General features: G+C 43.1%; 1 long non-coding RNA gene across 1 annotated transcript; it reads right to left on the bottom strand.

The window, feature by feature from the left end:
• Positions 1-2,162: 2,162 nt before the first annotated feature.
• LOC116363042 (uncharacterized) lies at positions 2,163-2,878 on the bottom strand. Its single transcript, XR_004207810.1, has 3 exons — positions 2,862-2,878; positions 2,522-2,642; positions 2,163-2,212 (listed from the first exon to the last, which is right to left on the bottom strand). It is a non-coding gene; the product is annotated as an uncharacterized LOC116363042 (long non-coding RNA).
• Between the last annotated feature and the right edge of the window lie 10,854 nt (positions 2,879-13,732).

The raw sequence follows: 13,732 nt of genomic DNA, 5'->3' as shown, positions 1-13,732 counted from the left end.
CGTTAACATTGATATATTTTACAAGCAAAGCTGGAATAAAGTTGTGAAGACCTTTATTTCTCAACACAAAACATTGTTTAGATGCTTTTCAGACAACGCGGTTTAGAGTCGTTTGATGCAGCATACGTTCCAATGATACGCTGCAGGGACCACTCAGTGATAACAAGCATGCGATCATACGCGCCAGAATCTCCCATAAGTGTGAAATTGGGTGGAGATCTGGTGACAGACCAAACATGGCTCACATCGTTTTTAAGCATTGTGACCACTCGACCTATGGATGGGGGCATAGCCACGGTAGCCAAAGTAAATGGCCTGCCAAGCATGATAGGTTGCTAATTACTCAGGAACCACACCTGTGGAATAACACTTGTTTAGGCCCAAAAACGACATGTTACCCATTAATGATGAGATTCCACCGGGGTCGGGAGTCGCGGTCCTCGTTGAGGGTGGCCCAGCAGTGGTCAAGCACCAGCGCTACCTTGGGATCAGAGGACGTGGTCAGCTCCACCTCAAAGTGCAGAGGCTGTCTCAGGTACCTCACCACTGGATAGTCCTCCTCCTGGTGGAATGTGTTATACGAGGCGTCTGGAACACAGAACAAGACAAACGGGGGTCGTGGTCAGTGGGCACCATCGGAACTTGTCCATTAAGAAATGCTCGTTTATCATATCCTGTTGTGCCCCAATGAACACACGCCATTTATAGCCAACACTATCCACCCCCCACTAGAGGCTTCTGACAAATTCCCAAATCAGCTCCTCACCGTTACTACATAGCCACACCTGTAGATCTCAGAACGCAAGAGTAATATATCACAAGGCTTACATTTTTGGGAATGGTTTTGTAAAGGAGACCATCCAAGATTCTTTTAGAGGCTAGGGGTCAAGTTGAAATTCTGAATTTGTGCACGCTTACCCTGAGCGAGTCTCATTCTGACCATTAGTCGACCCGTCCCAGTCTCGGCAAAAGGCTCGTTGTCACGCGGCCTGGTCAGGAAGGCCAATGTGCGAGTGATGTTGGCCACATAGGAGCAGGAAACCTTTAACCTAGAAAGAGGGATGTAAGCAACTTCAATAGGGGAAACGTCAAGCAGTGGAGTGGACACTGGTAGTAGAGGCACATTTTCCCTGTATACAAAGTATTGAGCAATTGAAGAAAAATAAACCTTATGAAAGCTAATAGCTACAATTGTGATGCGTAATCCACTTACTGATATTCCTGCTCTGAAGACGTCGTGGCATTCAGCTTCACCTCAAGTTCATCTGGCAAGGAGATTTCGTTCTCATACAGCATGACATTGTTGATAAACTATGTAGTAGAGGGGAATTGCTTATTACAGCCTGAAGAAGCAAACAGTCCGTAAATACACAGTACCCATCACCTCAGGGTAATAGTAATTTTACCTTCCTGGTGGTGCCACAGGAGTTCACAGTGAAGTGGAAGTAGGCGAAGCGATCGTCACTGTAGGTGGGACCACAGGCAGGGTCGCTCAGGGTCAGCTGACCGGGGTTCAGACCGGGAGCAGACTCCACCTTCACTGCCAGCGCAGTCATCGTTCCGTTAGAGAAACACTCTTGGAGGTGGGGGAGCAAAAGACAGGTAGCCATCAGACCTGGGTTCTGTATTTGTTACACTTATTGAGCTTGAACCAATGGAATAGCACCAAAAATGCAAACCATGCCCATCTGGCACTACCATTTAGACTCACGGTATTTGCAAGGAACCCAGGTTTGGTAACCATGTTAAACGACAATTTATCGTAAGTAATTGTTTGAGAACCAACCAGTCAGCGTTTTGAGGAAGCTGCAAGCCAGGGAAAAGTATTTGATGGTCATGTTGTTGTAAGGATTCAACAGAGCCACATCCAGTCTGCTCCGGACAGCCGACGAGTGAACCGACTGGGAACCAATGGGAGAGTTCATTAGTCCAATATTGTATGAATGTATACAGGGTAAGGAAAGCAAAGCTAGCTGCAGCAATTTAGGTTAACATGTTTTGGGAGAGCGTCGTACCTCAAACACTGCGTCCGGCGAAGAGAAGGGCAACGTGATGGTGAAGTCTGTGTCGCCCTCTGTTAAATACTGTTGAGCAAACTCATGGTTAAGCAGCCGCTTGCCAACCAAGACCACAAAAAAGGGCTCTTGGTTCCTGTAGTCCACAGTGATGTGGAAGTTCTCCTGATCACAGTAGCCAGTGACTGAGGGTGGCACTACAAGGACAAACAGGGTTGTGTTCATTAATTAAGCACAAAAAACAGGAAGGTACTACTTGAACTTGTCCAAGAAGAAACCCTTGCAAAATGTTTTGCTACGGTGGGACTGAATAAACACGATCCTGGCAAATCAGGAACAGGGAAACTGGGTCCAAATACTCTAAAGCTTAACATTCTCTGTAGAAAGACCGCATAGGAAAACCCTACAGTATGGCTAGTTGGTCTTTCACTGCCAATTTCCTTTCAGGGCAATCATTAACGAGAGGAAACCATTCAACAGTAGTTTGGCGTAGTCCAGAGGCATACCAATGTCCAGCAGTACAGCGTCCACAACGGCAGAGTGAGAGAAAGGAGCGTACTCTGGAAAGATGACCAGGCCGTAGATCAGCTGAAGAGTGAAGGTTGTGACACCTTGTTCCGCCCTTCTCTGTAGTGAAGTTAAAAGCATTGGTCAGCATTATTGTTGCAACAGAACTCTATTCAACATCAAGTGACAACTAAGTACATATGGGGACTATTAAAACAACACTTGAGTAAATGAGGGATACAAAGTACATTTGTGCCATTATTTATATTTTGTTGGTGGCCCACTTATTAGGGCATGAACAAATCACTGCGTGTGGCTTTGCATTTAACAGAAACACACCTCCTTAAAGACCACCGGGTCTGAGAAGGGCACCTCCATCCTGAAGGTCTTCAAGGTGTTGTCCGGGGATCTCTGCTCTTGAACATTGAAGCCCCTGGCGTTGCACTCTGCAACAGTTAGCACCATGGTGGGAAAGGTGATGTTCAGCAGCTCCACATCAAGGTTGAAGGTCCCCAACTCAAGCACAAACACTGCCTGCTCAGGAACTGTGTCCAAGGGCGTGTCTGTTCATTGGCAAACAAAGGAAAACATTTTGAAATGCGGTACAATGGAAGTTGAAAATGGACATTTGTTATTGGTTAAGTCCAGGTATTGCCTCCCCGTTTCAGTACATTTTCTGTTTTGTGCCTAATGAACAACCCAGGCATCCCAAATTACCATAGGCACTATTTAACTAAACCAGACTCACAGTTGCGAACTTGTGGAGGCCTGGCCATCGGAGGTGTTGTGATAGGGAAGAGGACTTTATAGCTGGTGTTCTCGTGTGCGACCTCCTCGATCCACAGCAACTCAAGCATGGGCTCAATGGTGTAAGTGACAAAGTACTGGTCATCCTGAATATGGCTCTGTAAGGGAGACGAGTGATGCAGTCAGGCTGTAATACACAATTTGAGTGCAAAAACAGGTAAATGTTCCTTATAAGCCAGAATGTTAAATACAATTATTCTACCACTTTTTGCCGCTCGTAATTTAAGACACAATATCCAAAGGAAAGTATTGGTTACCAGACTTTAGACAGCTGGTAGGTGTATGGTTGTCAACTTGCATTTTCAAAGCAACTGACACGCAAAGTAAACACTTGCGCAATATGTAAACAGCAGCCGAGTGTTGCTTGCATTCAGTTGACAGTGGCAAAGCTACCGCCTCCCTAAAAAGTCAGGTAAACAATACTCCAGTGTGGATATTTGGTCTGAAATTTAAGTGTAATTTTATGCAAAATTCTCACAATTTTGCAAACCATTGTATATTAGCCTGGTTAAGCAAACAATTGCTCAATAAGAAACGTTTCTAGGAGTTTACCCATGAGAGATGGCAAAGGGTTACTGCAAAGCACTGACAACTGCTATAGTATAAAGGGCTCTACAAATAAGACAGGAACATTTTACTCATCCAATGCTGACCTTGAAGTAGCCGCCAACCGCCCCCACCGGAATTTCAACAATAATATGAGCCTCTGTGACTAAAACCGAGTAGTTTCTGGCAGCCATTTCCTCAGTGTCCAGCCTCTTAGCGTCAATTCCCATGTACACCTCCAACATGGTGAAGGCATCAGAGGAGAAAAGTGGGTCTATGTGCTTGGGCATGTACCAGGTGATCACTTCTGGAGTAAAGGCCACTGCCTCTGCAGTGACACAAGAAGCCAAGTGCACATCAAAACAGAACATTTTGCAACTGAAAACTGTGCCATTATTTGGAAAACATTTTCCCAACTGAACACTACATGAATGTCTTGTCTGGAGCCAATTAAGAACTGGGCTTATAGGATCTTAAATTATTTCACACTCAACCTGGTGTTGGACAAACAGCCGTGGCATCTACTCGAGTAACCAGCCACTTCTGCTCAAAGAAGGTTGAGGTTGAGAGCACCTGCATCGGAACCCCAGCTACCTGTTCAGTAGGACACACCGTATTAACAATATGTTGCAGAGTTCAGGTAGGGCCACCGTTTCCAAATGTTTGCTCTACTGAACATGACCCAGTTCATGGAGGTCAGCTTACATTCTGGAGGTATGTCTCCTCTGCATTATGAGGGCTTCTTAACACCAGCCGTGTGAGAGTGTTGGCTATTGCATAGCCCTTCCTTTGGACCTCATCCACATTCATGACATTCTTGCTAGGACTAAAGACGACTGCTGTCATTTTGTATCCTGAAGCAACAGCCTGTCTCAGGAAATGGAAACATGAATTAAACAAAATTGTCAAACGCACATTGTTTAGCACCATCCTGTCATTTTGTAGTGAAATTACAGAAACTGAAATATATAAACCTCAGCTCCCCTCCGGAAGTTGCCGCTCCTTGCTTTCGGGCCCCCAGTGGGCTGTTTGGGGATGGTTTGGATGTCTGGAAGAGTCCTTCTGACAGACACCTAGAGAAGAAAGGCCATTATTCCTTATGCATTTTCTCCCTCCCATACAAGAGGAAATCAAGGGCCAGTTCTCAATCTGTCCACTCGCCTCCTTAAATGCATTGAGAATAGGCCAAAATTCCTCACCTGTGCATTTTGAAGACACGAGTGGAATTGAGAGAGTCAAGACCTCTACGTTGTGTCGCAGAAGAAATGAAACACTGGACAGTTGTAGCTCTAGACAGATCATTTATACAGGCAGTACGACAAGTGGGACTGTAAACATGTCCATTGGGGCATGCTCTGCTCACTTGCCTCCATGTAGTTGCGGTCGCACAGAATCTCTCGGGAGGTCCAGGGGGTGTAGCTACAGGTTTTGCCCACTCTATAAACAGGGTCTTCAGTCATGTGGTTTCCTGGCAGCCTGAACTGCATGACCAAGCTGAACATCTTATCATCCTAAAATGAAGGGGGAAGGGAAAAAAGCCTTCATTATATAGCAAAAAAACTAAATTCAGGTGACATTCATGCTGTGTTATAGACTGTGGCAAAATTGGCTATATGAATGCAGCTGCCACTGTATTGAAGCCACACTACAGGAGTAGAGCTCAATAGTTCACATCACTGCAGTCTGTATCAGAAAGTTGGCTGGCCCTCTGAAAGCCCTCCATAAACTTCTGCTGTACCTTACGTCATCATTAACTTAGAGGTAAGAGATACCAGACCAAGGGGTGGCTAACAATGGAGATCCTTTTGATATCCACAGAGTTAAGGAAAACTGCTTCAATGTTCCTGGAACCGGACTTCTAATAACCTCCATGCGCTAAATTGTATGTATTAGCAGCTCTACGGCAACTCAGGCTTATTGAGGACCTTTTTACTGAAGAATGGGTTCAGTTATTTCATTTTTCCATCTAGTGATGCAAATATTGACTTGTATCTTTGTGTAGACAGGGCTCATCTGTAAAAGAGCCTGGTCTCAGCATGACTCCATGTCAAAGGTAAATAAAATGACATTGCTACAGTACGAGTTGCAAATGCAGTGACACTGAAAGGCAAACTATCCATTTGAAGTACAAGCAAACACTACAGTTCTTAGGGTTACCATGTTTTGGGAAAAGCAGTTTTGAAGAGAAGCAAAAAACATGGCATTCCCCATGGGGTCAAATTTAAAGCTGAATCCACACTGAGTAGCAAGTCCAGGCGTCAGGTTTATGATTTGTGTGTCATCTGGAAGGGATGGAGATGGTGTGAACACAATAGTTGACAAGCAATATCAAGCCATGAATTATGAAAGGAGAGAAAGAGAATCATAAGAGGCAAACTCACTGAAGACAGTGTCAACCTCGTCAAAAAGAGGAGCGACACTCAAACGAATAACGTTACCAAGGCATTCAGCGTTGAGGTCATCTGGAATAGGAAAGGTTAGTTTAAAAAAAAAATCTTGTCAAACACTTAGTGCTTAAATTTGCAAGGTGCAAAATGCATACTTATAGAAGGTGTCTGTTGTGCTTGTATGCCCACAGCTGCCATCAATAGGCAAAACAACCTGTAAGGCATTTGACAAATTATTATGATTAAAAGGAGGAAGAACACAACTCAAATGTTTGTGTCGCATAAGACTCTCCTAGGCCTGCTACTACTTACCCTGAGCTAAGGAAAATAATCATTGTAGAACAGATTTGTTCTGATAAAATACCCAGCTACAGAACCTGATATTTGACCCAAAGTGTGCAGCCTACAGCCCAGGGGTATGCAACTTTTACCCTATGACAAAGGCTTCCCACACTCAGTCACCTGAACCCCAAAGGGCTGCACATTTTCTTTTTATTCCCCTAGCCCTACAAAGCTGATTCAAATAATCATCCAGCTTTGTTAATCTGAATCAGCTGTGTAGTGTTAGGACAAAAACCTAAATGTAAGGCTACTGTTCAATTTTAGAAGGGTGCTCCGCCCTCACCGCTTTTATCCATTCATGTCAGGGGCCATGGACCGGTGCACCTCGGCTCAGGTTAATAGAACTCCCTCATTAGCAGCACAACAGCCTTTCACAGGTGAAAAGCATAATTACCCAACCGTCTACAATTGTAGCCCAGACAGAGAGAAAGATATTGGCCTCTAATGGCCAAAATGCTGCATTTCATGCACTTTCACAATTTGAATGTAGTCAACTGGGTGGGACTACCAACTTCATTTGGCTGAGCCCTACTGGTGACCCTGTTGAAGTCATGTCCAATCGGGTCATCAGAAGGGCTCAGACAATTGTGAAGAAGAAATGTTACTACTTTAATGTGAAGATAGCCTCAATGGTGCTGCCCATGCTGTCACAGACACTATATTGGCACAGATACATAGATGAGTCTTTTATCTTCTTATGGCTTCTTATTATCTTCTTGTCCAGAGGTGCCCAGAGTAAACTGCCTGCTACTCAGTCCCAGAAGCTAAGATATGCATATTATTAGTATATTTGGATAGAAAACCCTCTGAAGGTTCTAAAACCGTTTGAATGATGTCTGTGAGTAGAACAGAACACATATGGCAGGCAGAAACCTGAGAAAAAAATCCAACCAGGAAGTGGGAAATCTGAGGTTGGTCGTTTTTCAACTCATTCCCTATTGAAGACACAGTGGGATATTGGTCATGTTGCACTTCCTAGATGTCAACAATCTTTAGAACCTTGTTTGATGCTTCTACTGTGAGGTGAGGGCGAATGAGAGGGGAATGAGTCAGAGGTCTGGCAGAATGCCTTGAGCTCGTGACGCTCGTTCACATGAGAGCGAGCTCTGTTCCATCGCAATTCTACAGACAAAGGAATTCTCCGGTTGGAACATTATTGAAGATGTATTTTAACAACATCCTAAAGATTGATTCTATACATCGTTTGACATGTTTCTACGGACTGTAACATAACTTTTTGACATTTCGTCTGCTCCTAATGAACACGCTTCGTGAGATTGGATTTGTTTACAAAACTCGCTAACAAAAGTAGCTATTTGGACATAAATGATCGAACAAAACAAACATTTCTTGTGGAACTGGGATTCCTGGGATTGATGAAGATGAAGATCATCTAAGGTAAGTGAATATTTATAATGTTATTTCTGACTTCTGTTGACCTCTTTTTGGCCTGTTTGGTCTCTGAGCGCCGTAGTCAGATTATTGCATGGTTTGCTTTTCCGTAAAGGTTTTTTGAAATCTGACACAGCGGTTGCATTAAGCAGAAATATATCTTTAATTCTGTGCATAACAATTTTATTTTCATCTACATTTATTATGAGTATTTCTGTAAACTGATGTGGCTCTCTGCAAAATCACCGGATGTTTTTGGAACTACTGAACATAACGCTCCAACGTATACTGAGATTCTTTTGATATAAATATGAACTTTATCGAACAAAACATACATGTATTGTGTAACATGAAGTCCTATGAGTGTCATCTGATGAAGATCATCAAAGGTTAGTGATTAATTTTATCTCTATTTCAGATTTTTGTGACTCCTCTCTTTGGCTGGAAAAATGAGTGTGTTTTTCTGTGACTTGGCTCTGACCAAACATAATCGTTTGTGGTGCTTTCGCCGTAAAGCCTATTTGAAATCGGGCACTGTGGTGGCATTAACAAGAAGTGTATTTTTAAAATGGTGTGAAATACTTGTATGTCTGAGGAATTTTAATTATGAGATTTCTGTTCTTTTGAATTTGGCGCCCTGCACTTTCACTGGCTGTTGTCATATCGATCAGCCCTAAGAAGATTTATCTATCTCTATGAGGCAAGACAATTGTCATTCAGGATTAAAAGGTGACTGCACTTCCTCATTTGGCCTTAGCTGTGTTCGAATACTCGTACTAACTGTACTGTTTGTGACATGAATTGAGTATTTAGTATGCTTATTGGTCATAGTATACCTGTATAAATATATCATAGTATACCTCTATACCTCTGGCCCTTCTTTGGACACTGTGTTAACTAACCTCCAGATGAGCTTCAATGCCATACAACTCTCCTTCCGTGGCCTCCAACTGCTCTTAAATGCAAGTAAAACTAAATGCATGCTCTTCAACCGATCGCTGCCCGCACCTGTCCGCCCGTCCAGCATCACTACTCTGGACGGTTCTGACTTAGAATATGTGGACTACAAATACCTAGGTGTCTGGTTAGACTGTAAACTCTCCTTCCAGACTCACATTAAGCATCTCCAATCCAAAAGCCCCATTTACTACCCACCACTGCAACCTATATGCTCTCGTTGGCTGGCCCTCGCTTCATACTCGTCGCCAAACCCACTGGCTCCAGGTCATCTACAAGTCTCTGCTAGGTAAAGCCCCGCCTTATCTCATCTCACTGGTCACCATAGCAGCACCGACCCATAGCACACGCTCCAACAGGAGAATCTCACTGGTCACCCCCAAAGCCAATTTTTCCTTTGGCCGCCTTTACTTCCAGTTCTCTGCTGCAAATGACTGGAACAAACTGCAAAAATCACTGAAGCTGGAGACTCAGATCTCCCTCACTAAGCTTTAAGCACCAGCTGTCAGAACAGCTCACAGATCACTGCACCTGTACATAGCCCATCTGTAAATAGCCCATCCAACTACCTCATCCCCTTGCTGTATTTATTTATTTATCTTGCTCCTTTGCACCCCAGTATCTCTACTTGCACATTCATCTTCTGCACATCTACCATTCCAGTGTTTAATTGCTATATTGTAATTACTTCGCCACCATGGCCTATTTATTGCCTTACCTCCCTTATCCTTTCCTTATTTGCACACACTGTATATAGACTTTTTCTACTGTATGTTTGTTTATTCCATCTGTAACTCTGTGTTGTTGTATGTGTCGAACTGCTTTGCTTTATCTTGGCCAGGTTGCAGTTGTAAATGAGAGCTTGTTCTCAACTAGCCTAACTGGTTAAATGAAGGTGAAATAAAATACTATGGATATATTTAGTATGCCAAATGTTCCAGGATGTCGTACTAAATTCGCCAAAATATGAGGAATACACGAAGAGGACACTGTTTCAGTACTTTAGGGCCAATAATGCAATTCTTCAGGAAATGGGACATTTCCAGATTTGTTGGAAATGGCGGAAAATATGCAGTCGAAGTACAACGAGAGCGGATACAAATTCATTGCTTTAACTAATTATGACAAATATTAAGAAAATGTTGAGCAATGTAATAAAGTAATTACTTTTTAAATAAGTTAACTTACACGTTATATTGGCTGACAATTTGTTAGCTACACTGGTCTTACATAGCGTATCAGTACAGCAGTATGTACCGGTATGTTGTTAGCTAGATACCTAACGTTAGTTGGCTACTTATAGATAAAACTTGACAGTATAATAACTATAGGCTATCTAACTAACTACCCAATGTTTGACGTGATTATTCCCGTCATTCTGAGTTTAGCTAAATGGTATAGTCATTGTGCGTTCTCAATGGACATTCGGGTGCTTTTGTAAATTCGCTCTGGCTGTCTACTCTGCTCTGAATTTACAAACAGACAATCTGACAAAGCTCTGAATTCATGAGCGCATTCTGGATCTCCTGATTGAATTTAAGAACACACCTGAAGTCGTATAATGTCTAACCAGTCATTTGTTATGCTAGATAGCTAGCAAGAGGTTGCATAGCAACAGCATCACCTTCCGGTAGACAGGTGAAAAGCTAGAACGCGCAATTGAAAGCATACTGTTCGTTTACAGTATACTAAAATGAACTAATAATATATAGTATTCAGTATATACTCATTAAGTATGTAGTATACAGTATGTTAGTGTGGGTATTCGAGCACAGCTCTTGTTTTTCATCAATGCTCATTAAGAAATGCTAGCGGCCATGACTGAAGGCAAACAAGAATTGTCTTGGGGGTGTGGTTTGATGTGGGTGTTTCTTGGATGTGTTTTTACCATTCAATTGCAATAAACAAGTGCAGTAGTGAATACGTAAGGTAAGCCAGCTTTGCTGTAGAAAACAACGTTTTGAAGTTGAGGACTTCTCCCGATGAGAATTGATACCAGAGCACGCTCATTTGGGCTACAGTTTGAATCACAACGTACCACGAGTGCGGAATCTGACTTTGGACATTGAATTATTATTATTTAAAAAATGTTGTGTTCGATCAAAACATTCGGTTTTGGAAGTGAATGTAGTGGTGCGTTTGGTTGGTGGATCTGCACATCTGTAATGAGGTAGGCTGTGCAGGTAGCCCAGATGAGAGTACGTCTGAGATGGATGAAGGTGAAAGGATCAGTGATGAGTGGTAAATTGCATCTTGGCTGACACTTAAATAACGTGCCATAGAATTATGCGGAACCACGCAAGATGTGCTGCAGGATGCCGCAACATTTAAGCTTATACGGTTCCAAAAAAGGACCGCAAAAACATACGAAATAGGTTGTTCCAACCTGTAAACGAACAGTATGCTTTCAGTCGCGTGTACTAGCTCTTCACCTGTCAACCGGAAGTTGATGATGTTGCTATGCAACCTCTTGCTAGATAGTTAGCATAACAAATGACTAGTTAGACATTTTACGACTTCAGGTGTATTCTTCAATTCAATCTGGAGAACCAGATGGGCATGGTTTGCATATTTGGTGCTATTCCATTGGTTCTACTGTGCTCGGCAAGCTCAATTAAGTGTAACAAATACAGAACCCAGGTCTGATGGCTACCTGTCTTTTGATCCCCCACCTCCAAGAGTGTTTCTCAAACGGAACGATGACTGCGCTGGCGATGAAGGTGGAGTCTGCTTCCGGTCTGAACCCCGGTCAGCTGACCCTGAGCGACCCCGCCTGGTGTCCCACCTACAGTGAAGATCGCTTCGCCTACTTCCACTTCACTGTGAACTCCTGTGGCACCACCAGGAAGGTAAAATGACTATTACCCTGAGGTGATGGGTACTGTGTATTTATGGCCTGTGTGCTTCTGTAGGTTGTAATAAGCAATTCCCCTCTACTACAGAGTTGATCAACAATTCATGCTGTATGAGTGCATTACGCATCACAATTGTAGCTATTAGCTGTTATAGGGTGTTTTTTTTCTTTCACCAATTGCTCAATACTTTGTATACAGGGAAAATGTGCCTCTACTATCAGTGTGTCCACTCCACTGCTTGAAGTTTCCCCTATTGAAGTTGCATATTTCCCCTATTGAAGTTGCATACTCTTTTAAGGTTAAAGGTTTCCTGCTACTATGTGGTCAACATCACTCGCACATTGGCCTTCCTGACCAGGCCGCGTGACAACGAGCCTTTTGTCACCTTGTGACACACACTGAAAAGCTCAAACCTTGCTTGCATTTCCAGACCATATATTTCACTCTTGTGGGGGGGGAAAGAGGGCACATCCTACGTTCATACTTATGACAACTTCATGGACTAGGGCCTTTTATTTATCACCCTAATAATGTTGTGTCTTTTTATTGGACTAAATGCAGTTTGTTAGTGCTTCCCTGCCCTGCCCAGATCAAATCAAATAATGGACAATGCGTTTACCTCAAAATCTAGGCAGTGCATTCAGCATTTGTTTTTAGGCTAGGATACTGCCAATGTCTGTAGTCCATTAGGGCCCTGTAAAATCCCCTTCAATGTTTTGACTGATTGCCCCCCCCCAAGGTTTTTGCTCTCATAAGTACACCTTTTTCATAGAACATCTAATCGTGTTATATTTCTATGTCCACGACAACATTTTCCCAACAGATGTCAAAGAAAAGCTCTCTCACACACACACACACAGCAAGGATGGAGTGACAAAGTGTGGTGCTTAAAGACACACAGAGCCTGCAAAGGTATTACCATAATCTCTAGGCTGTGCCAAGTTCAACGAGATGCCCCGCTTGACCGTAGCTCGCTCGGTCTAAGCACAGTTACCATGAGAAAAAGTAGGCCCAAAATGAAGTCTGGCCCTAAATGTCATTTGCTTTTTGGTGACAGTGAGAGAACCGTTAGGGTGAGAAGCACAATTCGACCTCAGGTACATTCCTGAGGTCCTCCCGATCTGTGCAAGCCTAACCTTGACCGTGTAGTATTAACCCTTAACAGTTAAAAGAAGGTGTCTACCTCAAACAGTTTTGACTGACTTCTCTCCCATTAGGAATACATTGCCTGCAACCCTAAATTCAACCTGAAGCCTATGTGGGTTATGAATGCCGTATGAACCTGTATTCGATGACAATCCATCAGCCCACTATGAGGTCTACCTGTGTTGATTCTAAGCTTCCTGAAGCAACCGGAAGTGGTTAAAATCACCCTAAAAGTGTTTTTCCATACCCAAACGGATGTTTGATAGAAATAGTGAATTCAACCTTGTGTAAATCAGTCAGTTCTTAACGTATAGACTTAAAACTCAGGATTCTGTAAAAGCATACCCCAATGAGGATATGTGTTCACGTTCAGCTTCCTGTGCCAAACGGATGTGCCTTAAAATGGTCATAGGGGCTGTTTCGAAGGGTTAACAGATGTTGCATTTTCACCATTTAGATAAGCATCTTTGTGTCAATCAAAAAGTGGAAGAAATTGCATATACTGTAGCCATAATATGTAGCACAGATTGTTGGATGAAATACAAACTAACCTTGCTTACTTATTTCAAAGCGAGGGCACATATTTCAGCCTTGTGGGAAAAAACGGACAAAGAGTTGAAATTCCACAAGGCAGTGACAAAAAGCTTACAGCACCTGGTACCAGGCAGTCTCCCATCCAAGTACTAACCAGGCCCGACCCTGCTTAGCTTCCGAGATCAGGCGTACTCAGCCAGTATGGTCTTAATCAAGAAACCTTCTCTAGGTGCACTATATAAAG

The sequence above is a fragment of the Oncorhynchus kisutch genome, unplaced genomic scaffold, assembly GCF_002021735.2.
Source record: "Oncorhynchus kisutch isolate 150728-3 unplaced genomic scaffold, Okis_V2 scaffold904, whole genome shotgun sequence".
In the NCBI taxonomy this organism is placed as follows: Eukaryota; Metazoa; Chordata; class Actinopteri; order Salmoniformes; family Salmonidae; genus Oncorhynchus; species Oncorhynchus kisutch.
Note: the sequence above shows the minus strand (reverse complement) of the source record. Positions and strands in the feature narration are given on the sequence as shown.